The sequence below is a fragment of the Pteronotus mesoamericanus genome, unplaced genomic scaffold (genome assembly GCF_021234165.1).
Source record: "Pteronotus mesoamericanus isolate MK-2021 breed Mesoamerican mustached bat unplaced genomic scaffold, CSHL_Meso_final scaffold_85, whole genome shotgun sequence".
Taxonomy (NCBI): domain Eukaryota; kingdom Metazoa; phylum Chordata; class Mammalia; order Chiroptera; family Mormoopidae; genus Pteronotus; species Pteronotus mesoamericanus.
Genome location: NW_026555329.1, coordinates 23114976 through 23130000, shown reverse-complemented (window position 1 = coordinate 23130000; position 15025 = coordinate 23114976).

Genomic DNA, 15025 nt, shown 5'->3' with positions numbered 1-15025 from the left:
TTCACTCTAAAGATGGAAAGCGGTATCCAAGAAAATTTAAAAAAGAAAACTATGAATGGGAAAAAAGATGGAGGGTTAAACACATCCATTTACTCCTGCTCTTCCCTAAAGTCTTACTAAAATGAATGTACAGGGAATTTATTGTAAGTTACAAACCCAGAATGACAGAAATAATGGAAGAGTGCATAACAGACACAAAATTCTGGAAAGTGAAAAGCAGATGTATGTTTTGTAAATTATGTATCAGACCTGAGACAACAAAGCCCTATTAGTGTTAAAGAAAGCCAAGAACAAGTCAATTTACACTGTAAAATCTGCAAAAGATCAGAATTGGTGATAACATGTTTCTCTAGGAGGAAGAGTTGAACGGGAGACTAGATTAAAGCAGATCAGTTTAAAGTCCATTTAAGAAAGAGTCATGGGAGGTGACAACATTAAGATAGTGAGATTGGTTGTTCCCACCTCAATCCACCTCACAAGAAGACCAACTACCAACAATCCATAGACAAGACATCATTGTGCGATTCCCAGAACATGGGGTGAGGCTGGGGCGTACCACTGGGCTACCGAGAAGGAGAAGGGTCACAGTGGAAGTGTAAGGTAATTGGTTTAGCTGCAACCACATTGCCCCTCCTCAAGGCTGGCAGAGCACCACAGTGAGGGGGCCCCTCTGAACCTACAGGTTCTCAGTGGGAAAGAAAAAAAAAGAGCCCAAGGAGATATCCAGTTGCCCCAGCAGTGCAGGAGCTTCTCAGGGGGCCCACTTGGGTCTCAACTCCTGGGCACCACAGAGAGAATCTGCCGGAATAGACCACTGGGGATCAGGTAAAGCTAGAGAAGTGGGGCGGAGTCTATAGCAACCAGGGCTCAGATCCTAGAGAACCACATTCCTTCGCACAGCTGTGCCTGGGGAGAGATCCCAGCCAGGGAAAGCCTAAGAATTATATTTAGGGAAAAGCTATGCAAGTGGTAACCAACATAAGAAACTTATTAAAAGTAACAGATTAAAAACTATCAAAATTTTGGGGGAAATGACAAAGAAGTCATGAGGCTGGTTTTAAAAACCTTGGTTTGGAACAGTCTTAATACAACGCTCAGGAAAGAAGGGACGATGGCAAAGAAGGCATACTCACCAAAGTCTATGTCTGATGTAAGCATAAGGGTTATGGATGAGGAAGAATTTTCCAGAAGGAGAGTTAGGGACCATGAGGAAACAGTGATCAAGGAAATTTCTCTACAAAATCAGAACCAGTGCCAAGCAAAGAATTTCTCCCACCTCCAGGTTAGGAAGAAGCCCTTATAATGCTTGCTTAACAGAATTTCAGAATCTATGCACCACAGATTGCTGTGTGTCTCCCATCCTTTTCTTCTCTGATTAGAGTCTTTGTGTTTATCCTGTCCCTGATACACCATAGTAGGAAGAGGATATAAATTTTCTTCCTTGTTCATATGTCAATGGTCCACAGGAGTCACTTCCAGCCCTCACAGAGGCACAGCATATCACCCAGGAATCCCAAACTTGGAACTGGATGCAGTGACCGGATGGGTTGTCTGCCTTGCGGAGGGGTGAGGGGGAGTGGTAAAATGTTTTACATGTAAGAGAAATATAAAACAAATCCTAAGTGGCCAGCAGAACAAACAATCACAGAAGTCTCTTTATGTTCATAAAAACTTTCTGCCCTTGTTTTCTTCCTCCTGGGCATATGCTAGGCTATTATTTTCCCAGCTTTCGTTAGATTTAGATGCGGCCATATATAACTGAGTTCGGCCAGTAAGATATGAATGTAATAATGTGTACCAGTTCAAGGCCTGGCCCAGAAAGTCTCCCAAGGTAATCCTCCCTCTCTGTCGTTATTTACTAGTCAGATTAAGAAATCCAGAGGATTCCAAGGCCCTCAACAATGGCAGAGTCACAAGATAAAACCCACAAACAACAAAAATCCTGGGTCCTTGTAGGACCATGAAAGGACAACAAAGAAAAGAGTGAGGGGGGGACCGTCAAGTAAGGGTTGAGAAAATTTTTCAGAATGAAAGGATACAAGCTCTGCCAAAGTAAAAATGTACCAAAGTTAAACAGGCAAAGAAGATATTATTCAGGTACTGCAATAGGGGAGTGAGGCCAACACTAAGTCTAGCTCAGCTCCACTGAAACAATGGGTGGGAGAAGTTTTGGCCACTTGTGTTTTCTAATTGGCCTTACCCAAAGGAAAAGTAAATTTTCTTGTATCTTTATGACAGGGGGTAATTTTATAATTTAGAGCAAACTGCCCACCAAAGTTAGGCTCCAGCTCTCCCACAGAGAATGGGAGAGGGGAATACCATCTTTCTTAATGATCACATTTCAAGGTATGGTTCCCAAGTTCTTGATAAAGACAATCTAGGGATGTAAAACTGGCAGGAGGTTTTAAAAAAATACAAAGATTTACATTTCAAAGCATCATTAAAAGAATTTACAATTGCAAGTTTTCTAAAGGAAATGCTCTGAAAAAAAAAAAAGATTCAGGGTTCCGGAGAAAAGGTCTAACTGAAGTTTAGGCAAGCTGAGGACAGTTTTCAGGCCTTATGGTAAGCTGCCATATTGCAAATGTCCAACAACATCTTAAAACACTGGATAAAAATAGGCCCACAAGAAGTCACATAATTATGAAATTTAAGAATATTAGGAGTAATCTAAGACCAAGAAGTTTCTACAGAGAAAAAGCAAATCAGATACAAAATATAAAGAATTTGGATGAGTTTGGACTTACCAAAGTAATATCAAAAGCCAAAAAACAATGGAGCAATGCTTTCAAAATTCTAAAGGAAAAATAACATGCAACCTAGAATTCTATGTGCAGCCAAACTATCAATCAAACGTGAGAGTAAAATTAAGACTTTTATGCAAAGTGTCAGTTTATTTCTAATGCCCTCTTTTTCAGGAATCTTTTGAAGGGCATGTTCAAATTCAACAAATTAGTTAACCAAGAAAGAATAAAACTTAGGATACAGAAATGAGGAGATTAAACACAGGCGAGAGAAAGTGATAAAGAATCTCCAGGTGGCAGTGAAGGGAAATCACCAGAAAATGTTTGTACATCAGGCATAGGGGCAACCACATAGACTGAAGCAATCAGAAAACATTTAGCTTCCTCCAAGGTCAACAGAATATCTGATGCATCAGTACATCGTGGGAGATTTAGATGACTGGTACCAACTTTGGAAGTGAATCAATAGTAAGTGTATGAAAAACTGAGCAATCAACAAACAAAAGTCAGATCCCTATTAATTTCTGAGAAAGTATGTTATATGGAGAAAAAGCAATCATAGTGTGCTAAAGACCTCAGCTGTGAATACACTTATAGACTTAGAATAATGCAGTGAATATTCATCTAACCAAAACAACAGGGTCCATGTGTGGTGGAAATGGGAAACAAAAGACAGTTAAATCTTCACCTACCATAATAGTGTATCGATATAAAATTCTAAGTAAAATAGGAATCTCATTATTTTATTATTTCATTATTATTTCATTATTGCCCCTGACAGGGGGAAAGAGGTCAGGGGAACCAACAAGAATAGCTGGTTTTTGAAGGGGGTAAAAAAGCCTTATAAAACTATTATAACTTTAAAGAGTATGCATATACAGTTTGACAAAGCTAAATGTAAAATAGAGTAAAAGGAGACTGGGAGAGGATTTTCCTTACCAGATGTTAAAGCATGCTATTAAGCCATTATATTTTAATCAATTTGTCCTTGGCATAGTAAAGGATGACTAGTTAGTAAAATATGAAAAAGCTAAACCCAAATAGATCCCACTACATCGATCCCACTACGTATGGGGACTTGATTATGAAAAGGTTATATTTAAACTCTGTAGTGAAAAAATAGGTTGGCACAAAGGACCACTCATCCGAAAGAAAATTATATCCTTATCTCCCACAATATATAAAAATTAATTCAAATGGACTAAATACTTAACTATATAATTAAGCAATTAAAAAAATAGGAAAAATCTAGAACACTATATGTAAAATTATAAATAAGTACTTTTTTAAAAAATAGATTTATTTGACTTTATAAATACAAATTGTTATATTGGGAAAAGATACCTTAACAAACTCAATAATGTAATAACAAGTGATCTATGAAGATACGCTTGAACTTGCAAGTAGAGAAAAGTAAATTAAAGTAGCCATTTTGTGAATATATATGTGTGTATACATCGATAGATAGCTAGATCTCAGATCAGCAATTTTCTTGTTTAGCAAAGCCTACTATTGGTGAGGCTGTCAGGGGAAGGCATTGCTTACAGAAATTGGAATTGTTAAGAGTGTTTTTAAGAAGCAATCTTTCATTATCAATTTAATTTAAATTTTATACTACCTCAGACCCAGCAATCTCATGTTTGGATATCTATCACATGGAAATAAATGTGTCAGTGAGTAAGAATTTCAGTACAAGGGTGTTTAATGTAGCGTTGTTTGATGAGGCAAAATCTGGCAAAACTTAGAGGGTTTTTTAATAGCACCATTTATGAAAACAGCTTTTTCAATAGGATAAACCATAAAAACTGAATCAGCACATTCAGTTCCATTTAAACAATATCTTTGACTTATCACAAAAGCTAGGATTTTTCTTCCTCCTCCTCCTTTACACCCTGGCTCTTGCTTTTATCCATCCAAACACTTTCAAACCTCTGAACCCCATGTCAAAAGCGTTTCAAAAGAAAGAATTCACTCAATATCTGCTCTCTACACTCAACACTGTTTCCCATTAAACTACACTTCCTTTTAATAAGATATTGCTTTGATATTTCAAGAAATTGAGTAATGATTATATGGCTAAAAAGCAGCAGTGTGTAGTGTAATCCTATTGACATGTAACAATATCTATATAACTGATGTCTACCAGTTAGATATCTATCTAACTATTCTTTCTCTGGAAAGGCAAACACCAAATTCTCAACAGGTTAACTCCACTGGTTGATGAAATTACCATCCATTCTTATTTTCTTATTTCTGTTCTACAATTTCCATACTTTATTCATTAAATATGTACCTTTGTCATTGGAAGCCACAATAAATGTCTTAAAATAGCATTATCATAGTTCTCATTTTTGTCTTCACCCATGTTGATAAGTATCTATGAGAGTGGGAGGGAAAAAGCAATCTTTTTAAAAAGATACTTATTTGAACAGTGAAATGAAAAATCTCATCAGCAACATATAAAAATTAACCAAGAAAATGATAGAGTATTCTATGTCTGGGACTACAAATGAAATTTTTGACTGTAATTTAAAGGCAATGATCCTTCCATTTGGGTTGCCTCTAAAACTTGAGGAACCATTCAATGGGCTGCTCCTCTTCCCTTTGTCCAGTAGCCATGTATATAAGAGACAGATGCTGATATACTTACATAAGATTTTTCTCTAAGGAAGGCTCAGAAAGCATATCTCTATTGAAAATATATTAGCCCATAAAATCAAGTTAGTGCTATTCATAGTTGGGAGCTTACTGAGGAATAAGTCCCTATAGGCTATATCATAAGTAAAGATAATAGGAAGCATCTTGAAGAGGTCACACACAAAAGAAGCCATAATTCTCTCATAACGGAGAAAAAAATCACATTATATATAGCCTTTCTAAGAAGAAACATACTGAATGCACCATGAACTTGAGGATACTATGCCAAGGAGAACTAAGTCTCCACCTAAGTTGTCATTTTGATTTAAAGTTATAATACCTTGTTCTCCCTCAATTCCATATGACATTATATTTCAGCAACTCATTGCTCTAAAGTAAGATCATATAATACAAAAGCTACTCCAGTCTCATGCTTGCAAAGATCTTGATTAACATAAAGCAATGTGAATAGTGTGTGGGTTGGGGGAACACCAGAAATAGTCAAGAGTCCTAGACTCTAGCCATGGAGCTGCTGCTAGCTGACCTTGACCTTATGTCCCAGAATTCATTTTTCTTTCAAGTAACATGGTTAAAAGTAGATGATCTCTAAGTTTCCTGCCAGAAATTCTATGACTTTGTGGGTGGTTATAATCAGGGCTGAGGAACTAACAGCATTTTCAGTCTGTGGATGCAACTGAGCACTTCCTCTCCTGTGCCTCTCAGTCCCTTGGAATATAGGGTTGTCCTTCCTTTTCATTGTCTTTTTTTCCTTCTCTGCCACTTCCCTGCTTTCATTCAACATTACCATCCATTACTCTCCAATAATAATGTTTATTGAACACTTTCTATGTGCCATGAATTTCACATTCATTATCTGATTTAATCTTGACAACTACCTTAGTAAATAGATTAAATTATTTTCTCATTTTTTAGACCATGAGCCTGAAACTTGGATAGTTTTCCTTCATCCACCTAGGACTGCTGTAGTCCAGTGTATACAATAGCACAATCATTAAACACCTTGTATGAACTCTTGGCCACATGTACAAGGATAAAAGGTTCATATGAGTGATCTTCTCACAGTGTCTCTCAGGTCATGATTTTTTAAAAATTTAAGTATAGTTGGTATACAGTATTATATTGGTTATATTAGTTTCAGGAGTACAATATAGTGATTTGACATTTTTATACCTTAAAATGTGATCACCACACTAATTCTAGTAATCATCTGTCACTGTGCTAACTTATCACAACATTATCGGCTATAGTCTCCTTCTTTTCACCCATACTCCCACCCCCTCCCTCTGGTAACCATTCTTTTGGTCTCTATAAGACTATTTCTGGTGTTTTTTTAGCAGTTTATTTTATTCTCATTCAAGAGAGTGGGGAAGGGACAGAGAGAGAGAGAGAAACACGATGTGAGAGAGAAACACCGATCAGTTACCTCTTGTACACACCCCAGCTGGGGATGGAGCCCTCAACCCAGGCATGTGCCCCAACCAGGAATTGAACCAGGTACCTTTCAGTTATGGAACAACACTCCAATCAATTGAGCCATGCTGACCAGGGCTATACGTCTATTTTTGTTTTGTTTATTCATTTGTTTTGTTTTGTTTTAGATTCCACACATAAGTGAAATTACGTGGTATTTGTCTTTCTCTGCCTGACTTATTTCATTTAGCATAGTACCCTCTGGATCCATCCATGTTGTCAAAAATGGCAAGATTTCATTCTCCTTTATGTCAGCTCATGACATAAACGCACTTAAGCAAATCACTTAAGCAAACCACTTAAGTAACGCCTGAAGTTCAAATGGGGCTATGAAAGCTGCTTGGGGGAGCAGGCTTCCTACAGTGACCTGCATGGATCACAGTTGTGCTTCAGTGACAACGGGAGCTTGGGTGTGATATGTGCACCTTGATTGAGGGCAAGATTCCCACACTCACAAAAACTATAATCAATAGGTCAGGAACCAGAGACAAACACCCTATTCACTCATTCTCTAACCTATATTTTTAAACTGCTCTTATTTCTCTGTACATATATTTTAATCTCACAAAGATGTTGTGAAAATTAAAAGAACTATGAAAGGCATTATATTGCGGTGCTAAAGACCAAAAAGGCTTTATATCTGTCCTTGAGCTGGTTGCTTATCCTCTCTGAATCTCAATTTCCTCCCTTGTAGAATGATAAAAGTATCTATTTTTAAAGGTTTTTATCAGGATTAAATAAAATAATTTATATCGCCTCACACCTATTAGAATGACTGTTATCAAAAAGACAAGAAATAATAAGTGTTGGCGAGGATGTGGAGAAAAGGGAACCCTCGTGCACTCTTGGTAGGAATGCAGACTGGTGCAGCCACTATGTGAAACAATATGGAGATTCCTCAAAAAATTAAAAATATAACTACCATAGGACCCAGCAATTCTACTTCTGGATACTTGTCTGAAGAAAGTGAAAACACTAATTCAGAAAGATATATGCACCCCCATGTTCACTGAAGCATTATTTACAATAGCCAAGACATGGAAACAATCTGTGTTCACCAACAGATGAATAAAGAAAATGTGGAATATATATACAGTGAACTATTATTCAGACATCAAAAAAGATTGAAATCTTGCCATTTTCAACAACACGGATGGACCTTGAGGGCATTATGCTAAGGGAAATAAGCCAGACAGAGAAAGACAAATACTGTATGATCGCGCTTATATGTGGAATCTAAAGACAAAACAAAAACCAAAAGCAAAAAAGTTAAAAGCTGAGCTCATAGATACAGAGATCGGATCGGTGGGTGCCAGAGGCAGGAGGTGGGCATAATGGGTGAAAGGGGTTAAAAGGTACAAAAAACAGATAAGTCATAGAGATGTCGTGCCCAGCATGGTGATTATTTTATATTTGAAGGTTTCTAAGAGAATGGATATTAAAGGTTCTCAACACACACACAAAATTTTTTTGTTCCTGTATATGATAAAGTATATATTTTTGAGGGTTTTATAAGGATATTTTATATCATCTCACATGTTAACTATGCTTATTGTGGTTTCATTCTGCAATATATACAACTATTAAATCATTATGTTGGACGCCTGAAACGGATATGTCATTGTATTTCAATTTTAAAAAATAAGATAATATAATCCTGCATTCAGTGCATAAAAACAGGTAATGTATGTGAAATCGTTGAAATGGTAAGCACTCAGTAAATATTAGATACCGATGTAAATATAGGCAATAAGGGATATTATATAAAGATACACAAACATACACATATGCAAACACATAGATGACAGAACACACACAGAACTGAGTCTGAACATACAGAATCTGATGCTTACTCTAAACCTTGTGAAAATTATTTAGACCTCGCCACATGCTCAAATACTGCAATAGCAACACAACCACAAAGACTGTCATCTTTCTCTCTTTCCAGTGAGTTTGAGAAAGTCAGACAAAACGATGTAAGGGGAAAGCGGCCGCGCCAGAGGCCCGGGAGGCTGCTCATTTTTACTGCAAAGGTCTCTGGAGCCACCTTGTGGCTGTGTGGTGCAGCGTCCCATCACGGACAAGCTCCACAGAAGCCGTGCAGTTTGGCTTTCCAAAGGCCCGCTTCAGTATTGAGACAAAGTTTCCTCGACTGAAAAAAGAGATTGAAAAAATCTCAGATGAACACAGTGCACAAAGCTTGCTCTGTCGCTCACAAATATAGCTGTTGGGGTTTTTTTGTTGAATTATCCCAACTAAACACTCTGTCCCAGTAAAGCTTACGGTGTGTCCTTAAGGATTCTGCAGCTGCCACTCAATAGAAGAGATAGGAGTGTTGCAAGACTGACTAGTACGTGATTGGAAAAGAGCTTTAATAGAGGTGTATAGACAGAAATAAGGGTTTTGAGGGAAGCTAACCGGATACAAAAACAGAACTAAGGACAGGACAGCAGCCAGGGCTGAGTGGAAGAATTCAATCCAATAAATTTTTCTGAGATCTCGCTACTGTGAATCATGCTCTCTGCTCAGGGCTAGGGATGTGAACAAGGCTAACTCCATAAGAAGCTCACATAGGAGAAATCTTTAGGAAGCACTAAGTAATTACCACCAATACACTGTGTTAGGAATTCTCTGGTTAGCCCAAACAAGCAGTGGTCTAGGGAAGGAATCTCATCAAGTTTATAAAGCTAATTCTTGGACATAAGCATGTTGCTAGACCAAAGGAAAATTTAATCCATATATGCCATTTCTGCTTTGGAGAGAAAAACAAAACCTTTCCCTATCTTTTCCCCAGTGAAAAATCTTGCAGTCTTTTGAGGCCAAGATTAAAACATTCACTCCTCCATAATATCTTCCCCAACCAACTAAATCTCAAATCATTCCTCCATCGCTTCTGTGAATTTTGGGCACCAGGTCCCCTTATCTTATTACTAGGTACTTGGCATTTTCTCCCAGTTAACTCAGTTATTCATATATCTTGTCTCCCCATTTCACTTCAATAAATGTTACACACTTGGAAGGCAGGGAACAAGTTCTCAATTTCTGCTGTTTCAAAATCCCTACCCTCTGTCTCCTTCCACTGGTCTTAACTCCCATCAGGCATAAGCTCACTCATTGTCCTTTAACCCTCCCCACGTCTAAACTCACATTTCCCCTTCCTCTCCCTACCCCTGAGAAAGAGGTGTCCCTGATTCTGCTTTAAGATAACTTTCCATCATGTTCTGATTTTCATCTCTGTTCTCTATTCTCAAACACCAAACTCCATCAACCAATCACTCCTCTTAATATATCTACAGTCTCTCTTTCTGGGGTTCTCTTATTCTCAGCCTGTAAGAAGAATCGGATCTCTCACCCTTAAAAGACTGTTGTGCAGCTGCTGCCTCAACTCTCTCCTTCCCTTCTTATCCAACCTTATCAAAAGTCTGTAGTCCTGGCTCTCACGCTCTCCTTCCCCAGTTCTCCCTTGATGCACTCAGTCTGGCTTCCACCCTCAATGACTGTTCTCATACAGTTAGCAAAGTCCTTTCAAATGCTGTGTCCAACACTCTTTATTTCCTATCTTATCTTACTTTTTGTAGCACTTGATTCTATCGTCCACTTGCTCCTCCTTAAATCCTCCTCAAGGTATTTTTCACTGGATAAGTATTTATTAACTCCTCACTATGTACTACGCTCCTTCCTAAGCCTCCAAGAGTTTACAATCTAGCACAGAAGGCTAAGTATAAGCTAAGGAGAGTGCAGAAGTATCCGTGTCTTCTGGTTCCTATAATGAACCCTTCTATGTTCCCCTTTCCCTACCAAAGATCTCTCCAATTTTTTATTACACACCTTATCCATGTATACATCTCCAATATGCTTATAAATACAGGCACATAAATTATTATTGGCTAATATCTCAATATAATAAGGTGATATTTGTCATTATCTAAGCTGGATATAAATCCACATTTCAAACAACCTTCTACATGACTTGCAAAAAGTTACTTTGTAATAAAACTGATAAAGAGATTAAACCTGTAGTAAGAAACACCAGCTCAAAGATGTGGAGAAAGGAGAACCTTTATACATAGTTGGTGGGAATGTAAACTGGTACAACCACTACAGAATACAAAATACAAATTTCTAAGAAATTTAAAAACAGAACTATCATATCATCTAGCAATTCCACTTCAGGGTATATCTCTGAAGGAAATGAAATTATCTCAAAGACACACCTGCACCTCCATGTTTATTGCATCATTAGTTACAATAGCCAAGATACAGGAACAACCTAAGCATTCAGTAAAGGATTAATAAAGAAAAAGTGATGTACATGTCTAATGGAACATTATTCAGCTATAAAAAAGGAGACTCTGCCACTTTTAATAATATGGATGCACCTTGAGGGCATTATGCTAAGTGAAATAAGTCAGACAGACAAATAAAAATACTGTATGACCTCAGTTATATGTGGAACAAAAAATAAATAAACTCTTAGGGCCTTCCCCTGGGTGTGTGTGTGTACAAACAAAGGTAGATAGAAGAATGTTCCTTATAAAACAAATTTAAAATGATGTGTGCCCACAGTTTGGATATATAATGTCTAGACTTTCATGGGCTCCATATTTATGTGCTCTATACAACTTTACTGAGACTCAAGGCTAAAATTACATTACACAAACATTTACCATGAATCTGTTCCATCAATCGTTAAGTTACAATAGACACAAAAATAAAAATAGCAGGATCTCTGCTCTCTAAAAGCTCACAATGTAATGAAAGTAACAGAAACCCATGTAAAAATTTCCAGCATAGGCAGACTCATTTTGACAAAATATTTCTCCATGAACTTTAGGTAATTTTTGTCTCCTCTTAAAATAAGTCTGATTGTTCTTACACAGGGTTAGGTAGACTTGAAAACACTGTTGATCATTATTGGATTACTGTGCCCTTAGGAGTTACTTTGATCTCCAAAGGAGAAAAACTAAATATAGTTCTTGTCATCTTCTTACAATGTACTGTCTACTGCTCATTGTGATTATCTATTGTTGAATCATTTTTATTTTGTAACAAAGTGAAATGCTCAGTATCTCTGACTCTACCATGATCAAATCTGCCTTGTTCCCCTGGCCTTCAGGCTAATAGCTCCTACTTTAGACATGCTAATTATTAGAGGAATTCTGCTTGGAGCTTGAGTTTTCATAAAAATAGTCCTTCCCATTTTCCCTTCCTTGACATAAGAGAAGCCTTCACTCTACTTTTTCAGATGGATTTGAGGAATTAATAGGACTCTCATCATCTTGGTTGCTGCCTTCTTGATCAACAAACTTTTCCTTACCCCAAACTCTGACACTTTGTGTTTTGGCCTTTGGAAGCATCAGGCACATGGACTTTGGATTGGTAACAATTCCTTCCCTCATACCACTGTATTCCATTTACTTCTTACATGGCAGTCCAATCAAGTTCTAAGATTAAGTTGCTTATTGCTCAGGTAAAAGTACTCATGGACTCTAAATTATTACATTTTCCCCATGACATGTTAATACAAAATCACCAGTTTAGTATTTGACCCCAAATATCATTGAAGAACTCTTGTGTTAATATGCTCTCTTGACATAATTAGTTTATTATAAAATATTCTGACTGGTCTAAATTTGTCTGTAACTCAGAGTTAAATTCTTATTTTAAAATCCTCTAGTTTTTATGGGTTATACCCAAACTAACAATCTGCTTTTCAACACTTATAATAACATAACTCTGTTTTCCACAAGTAATACTGGTTTTGAAAAGAATGTGCTATGAGGCTGACTCAGAAGAGTTTCAGATGCACCGGGTTTGTATTTCTCAAAAAAATTTTTTTTCTTTACTTTATATCCAGATCACCGGTCATCTGTATGCAAAAGCTGCAGAAATTTCTTCTGTAATATTAACTCGTGACAACTCAGTAGAAGTTCTTTAATATCTTTTTTAATTCAATATTATGTTGCCTTTATCATATCTACAACTAACTAGTAAACAACTCATATTTTCAATCATTTTACTTTGAAATATACTGTATTTATTCACCACCAGGAAACACTGAACAAAAAACAATTTCAGAAGTGTAGGAATAAAATCATCAGTCTAATTATAAAATAAAAATATTTTGGGCTTGACTTTTAACATTTTAATTTGAAGGGGAAAGCAGTTTTAAGTGCAGCTTGCCATAATTGGCCCATTTTTATTAATATAATGATACATCCTTGCCCCTTTCATATGTAAAATAAGTTTTGAGAAAAGAATGACCTTTGTTCTACCAAATATTAAAGAATGAAAACATATTGCTTCTTTTGACCATTTAAAAGCTGTTATAGTCTTAAAGATTCAACAATGCTTAGATATATTTAACAATTTGTCGTAATTATTTGCAGTCTGTACTATAAACACACACAGATTTTTTTTCCTAAAGCTTTTGTAAATGATCATTTTCTAATTTCACTAGAAATAAAAAGTGTAAGATTCTAGTCCTACCACAAGGCGTCAGTCCATGGTAATTTAATCTTCAAAGGACTTTAATGTTTCCCAGTGGAAAGCCAATAACCACAAAAAGAAATACCCATGAAAACAAGAACAGTCCGGGTGCCCTCTCCATGAGTAAAGGACAATCATGGAAAATGCTGTGAATTTTTACTTCCCTTTGCTTTTTCTAATCAGACTAGTTTTGGGTATTTGTACCCCAAATGCACAGATGTTGCAATTCAGGTCTCACATATGCTACCCTGAGGCTGGTTGCAACTCAGAGGCGTAAATCCCAGGTTCGCATTCTCTCTTTCTCCATATCCCTCATAATTTGCAAATAACCTAAAACATCTAGTGACAGTAACTGTGCTTTAGGTTTAAAATGCTTGAGTGAGTTAGGGTATAAGTTGAAGGGAAGGAGTAAACATGGGGTCTAAGGGCTTAGTCATCTAGGGGATAGGGTTTGTGAAGTTTAGGGTACAAGGTTTGGACAGCTGAAGGGGAAAATTATTCTCTGAGACTCGGATTCGGATTTCTCGGCACTAACAGCCACTTCACGGAGTTGCTGTGAAGTTTAAAGCGAGCTGGCTAAGGCATTCAAGATGGCGACGCAGAGCAGGTGGGAGCTACACACACCTCCTCCTGGCACCAAACCAGATTTATAGCTAAATTATAGAGCAATCAACCTGAATGACAAACTGAAGGACTGCTGAACAGGAGTATTATATCCAAGATGCTACACAAGGACTAGTAAGAAGGGAAGGGACATGGAGAGGGCTGGCCCCACACCCAGGTGGGTAGCTAGGAACCTAGAGGGACATCTCAGCTGTAAAAGGCCCACCTGAGGAGAGTGAGGGGTCAACCTCATGCTGGGATCCCCAACCCAGGGCACCGGGGCCAGGAAAAGGAGCCTACATAGCATCTGTTACAAAATCAGCAGGACTCTTTCTGCTGGGAAGAGGAGGGCGTCTTCTAGAACCCTAGGTGCTCTCTTAAAGGGACAACGCACAGGAGCTCACTCTCGGGCACTCACCCAGGGCTCTGGCACAGGGAAGGTGACTCAGGGCATACAGAAGCCATGCAGAGATCTGGGTGGCATGGCCCTGAAAAGACATCTGGAGGGTTAGCTACTGAGACCTGGGTCCTGCGGGATGTTGCCTCAAGACCCAGACCTCAGGGTCAGATGCTCGCGTTCTTACAGCACCAGCTGGGGGAGTGCAGTAACCCGGTCCTCCAAATACTGGCGATAGCACCCTGCCAAGCTCGAATCCAGCAGAAAGGACTGCTCACTGAGCCCTACGAGGACCTGAGGTGTATGCTTTTCCTGGAGAAACTATAAACAGACTGTCGGATGGTCACTGAACTGTGTGGCTTTGGAATGGGGACCAATCCCCCTACTCCACCCCGCGCACACAGAGATTAAGAAGGTACCATCCCCAAAGGGACCTTGTCCGGGTCTCTCGTGGAGCAGCATCGCAGCTTCGGAGCTAAGAGGAGGCAGTGAAGCCTGCTTCCCTCCCACAGGCAAGCACCACCCCCAATGGAGGGCTGCCTTGATCCGGTTCTCAAATCCCTCTGGGCCTGTCCTGCTGAGCTCTGTTCTCCTGGGGGAAGGGGACACAACTGAGAGTTGGGACCCTCGGTGCAAACCGCTCAGAGCTTCCTGTCCATGGCTC